Here is a 4,512-nt window from a genome sequence, read left to right on the forward strand (position 1 = left end):
GGGCACTGGTCACATTGTGCTAACTCACTAGTCATGACAACCCTAGTGTGTAGTGCAGGCTATGTCGATTGGACCTAATCGACCCTCTGCATTGAATGACTCAAAGAGCATTAATGCAGGACCGACCTCAAGTTCGATGAATATAAACAAGCATTTATCTAGCCAGAGGCTAGTCATGTAGAGCCATTGCAGGAAATGGGCACTGGGCCCCTAGTGACCTGGTTGTCAGTCACTCAGTATGGTTTACCAGAACCTCAGGTGATATTCACTCATCTGATCAGAGCCATGAGCTCTGCATGGTCATTTTGATCATCATATGCATGGCTTGGGCACTGAGGCCCCAGTGACTTGTTTGTTGGTCACTCAGCATGGTTTACCAGAACCTGTTGAAGGTTAGAGGCTTACCCAACAGCCACCCTTCCACTTGAATTAGTGACTCGCTTGTCGGTCACTCAGCATGGTTTATCAGAACCTCAAGTGTTGCGACACTCATTTGATTAAGATTGACTTGATAGTCCTGCAATTAGAAGGCCAGGATTTCTTATCCTGGATACCTCAGCATTTGTTGAAATCCATTTGCATGTTGAGTAGAGCTATGATTGCTAGGCATGCCAGATATGATTTGATATCATGATATGACTGTTTATGAGCATATGAGTTTTCTTGCTGGGCTTCGGCTCACGGGTGCTTTGTGGTGCAGGTAAAGGCAAGAGGAAGTTGGACCATCCTTGAGTTGGAGAGCTTAGGTGATGACGTGTACATATGCAGCTGCTCGACCAATACTTGGGCGAGGTTTGAAAGTGGAACTAGGGCTGAACCCTATTTTGCCGCTTAGAACGGCCTGTTGTAAATAATCTTTTGTAATAAACTTTGAAATTATATTTTTGGGATCCCAATGTATACAGTAAACGTTATAGTGAAACGTTAAATCCTAACCAAAGTTTTTAACACCTAAACCGCTAATCATGCTTAGTTACACGTTTATGGCCAAATGACTCGATTAGCGAGTTTAGCACTGTTTGCAATGTGCACTATAGTGGTCCTTGGAGTTGGGGCGTTACAGCCCTTCCCCAAAATAGAACCAACACCACCCCTGAAGGAGGACACATGCCGCGACCCTTGCTTTGGGCGCCGCGGCGCTTCCCTTTGGCTGAGCCTCCTTGGATCCTTTGCATGCTAGGGCCGCAGCGCTCTAGAACAGAGTCGCGACCCTTCCCTTCGAATCCAGAATTTACACCATTTCAAAGCCCAAAACCTCAGCCACAACCACCCTTAAGCTCCCCACTTCAACACCCAACAATCCCAACACCTTTAACATAACTTAAACAACATAATTCCACAGAAAACTCAACCCAACACACACTAGTCTTCTCTTTTCAATTTCTGAAACTCAAGAGCTATAAACACTCAAACCAGCCACTCAAATCCAATTTAGAACCTCTAAACCATGAGTTAAAACTTACCTTCTCTGCTGAGCCACTCCACCAAACCAAAGCCAAGCAAATTCCCAAGCTTTCCCCTTTAATTCTGTCCCTAAACATTAGAACCATATTTGCCTCAAAACCCAACCAGAACTCAGAATTCAACCACAGAAAAGAAGATTAGATGCTTACCTTAACCTTGTTTTAGTTCTTGATTTACTCCTGAGCTAAACCTCCAAATCCCCACCACCAATCTCAGAAATTCCAGCTTGATTCCCTTAAGATTTATGTGTTCCTTTCTATCTTGTGTTTCCTTGAGAGAGAGAGTAGAGAAAAGAGCTGAGAAAATAAGGCCAGTTTAATTCTTTCTAAAGGCTTCCTAGGTTTGTCTCACTTGTTAAGTTAATCCCAAAGCTCGGGGTGCCGGAACCGTCCCCGAGGCCAAAACGGTAAAATCCCCCAATATTCCCGCCTAGACATCCTAACCTCAAATATATCTCCATATATTTATTTTCATAACCCGATAGTCCAATTCACTACCCAATTCCTAAAATACCCCTGACTAGTCCAAAGCCATATCTTAAGCCCCGTTGTGACTTTTCCTGCTATTTGACCCTAGGATCGTCTTGAGTCATGCCCTGCAAACCTACCACATAATAATGTGGTTCTCACATTTATCACATATATATACATATCACATTATCACGTAATATCATCAATTATCATATAAACATTACTAAACATATAATTACTCATTTAAATCACAATTATTCCATTAATGCCCTCCTGGCACACTAATCAAGGTCCTTAAGCCTTGTTAGCGATTTTGGGTCGTTACATATATACTACCATTAAAATGTATATACCATGATACGAAATTATATACTACCACTATGTATAATAAAATAGAAACTAAATATCACAAAAAAAAATTATATACCATACCACCAAAAACATATACACTAATTAGAAAATAATATACCAACAACCTATAAAAAACTTAAAAAATCAATATAACTTTAAAATAAAAACTAATTAAACAAAACTAATATACATATACCACTATAAAAAAAGGCATTTTAGGTAATCAACAATGTAAAAGGGTTATTTCTCTACAATTTAAAAAATGAGGACATTAGCTTCTTGATGTCTTTATTTTAGGCCATTTACTATAAATTCTCATTGAAAATTGGCACGGCATGGCACGACATGGGTCTGAGCACGACACGACACGACAAGCCCGAAAGCACGAACAAATTAGCCCGAAAGCACGACACGATAAAAATCATGATATTTTGACATTAATAATGATAATAAATTTTTATTTGTCAATTATCTATAAATTATAATGATAATAGAAGTCTTATTTTTCTCAATGTTTATATTTTTATAATTATATTAATTTATTTTAAGATTTGTGAGTTAAATTTTTTAGCATTTATTAGTAGGTATTTAAATTCTAATAATTATCTATTGGAACTTCTTAATGAATTATTAAAAATTGAAAAAATATAGTTGTGTGTGATATGGGAAAAGTCTCACATGGAATTGAAACATTCTTCTAGGAGTGTTTATAAGTTGCAAGTGCTATGCCTTGGGGTGTGCCCCAAGGGGTACCCAGTTTTGTGCGCATGGGTGAAGACCCACATACTTGACCACCACGCGCGCGCCGCCGTCCGACCGAGCCGAGCCGAGCCGAGCTGGCGGGTGGGTGGTGTGGTGTCGTATTTTAATTTTTTATTTTTGTTGAAAAAAAATTTATTCAATAAAATAAATACATTTATTATTTTATTAATTAAATTAATCTTAAAAACGTTTATTTTTCTGAAACGGTTTTAATAATGTCATCGAAATTTCCTCCTCTGATTAAATGAAAAAACGTTTTTAGCCGTTTTATGAGGTCTACTTCTCTGTATAAGTCAGATCAAATATTTTTTTTGAAAAAAGATAGTTTTCACTGGTTCTACGAATTTTCTCAGAGCTTTTTGAGGGTGTACTAGAACGATCCTCTCGGTGCAGGGAGGAATCGTACAGAGGCTGTTTTATCCTGGGGACGGCGTGGTTGATAGACTGTCGTGCACACTTAGGGCAGAGCTGCGAAACGTCTTAAAGAGAGCGACATTGTCCACGACTCAGCCAGAAAAATTGATCGGTAATTTCGTTCCAATTTTATTTTCTATTGAGGAATATCAATTTTAAGACGTTGTGTTCTGCTATGGCGTCTACCGATGATTTTTCTGGTTCTGCCTCTGTTGATATTAACAAGCCATTTCGTTTTGAGGGTTTTCACTTTAAGCGTTGGAAACAAAATATGCTTTTTTATCTTACCATGAAGAAGGTTGCGTTTGTACTCACTGCTCTAAAGCCGGTTGTCTCTGAAGCCTCGACCGACAAAGACAAGGAGACTCAATAGAAGGACTTGGACTCCTGGGTGGAAAATGATTTCCTCTGTAAGAATTTCATTCTTAACGGTTTATCTGATGATCTTTATGACTATTATAACTCAGACAAGTCAGCGAAGGAAATTTGGGAGGCGCTGCAAAAGAAATATGATACAGAATAGGCGGGGACTAAAAAATACGCTGTTAGTCGCTACCTGAAGTATCAGATGGTGGACGATAAATCTGTGGAGGCCCAATCTCACGAAATTCAGAAAATTGCTCATGAGATTATCTCAGAAGGTATGACCCTTGATGAATAGTTTCAAGTTGCTGTTTTAATTGACAAATTACCTCCTTCCTGGAAGGATTTTAAAATTGTTCTCAGGCATAAGACTAAGGAATTTTCCTTAGAAAGTTTGATCACCCGCCTTCGTATCGAGGAGGAAGCAAGGAAACAAGACCAGAAAGAAGAGATGCTTGTTGTCTCTAACAGCAACCCCAAGAAGTCCACACCTGCGGTTCTGAAGCCAAATGGCAAAAATTTTAAGAATCAGAACCGCAACTCGAATTCAAATTCCAACCGCAACAACCAAAACACTCCTCGAAACAACAATCAGAGTTGGAACCATAACAGGAACCAACATGGAAGGCAACAGCCTCCACCTAAACAGAATGACTCTGGACAATTCCTTTGTTACAACTATAACAAG

Source organism: Humulus lupulus, chromosome 5, assembly GCF_963169125.1.
Source record: "Humulus lupulus chromosome 5, drHumLupu1.1, whole genome shotgun sequence".
Taxonomy (NCBI): domain Eukaryota; kingdom Viridiplantae; phylum Streptophyta; class Magnoliopsida; order Rosales; family Cannabaceae; genus Humulus; species Humulus lupulus.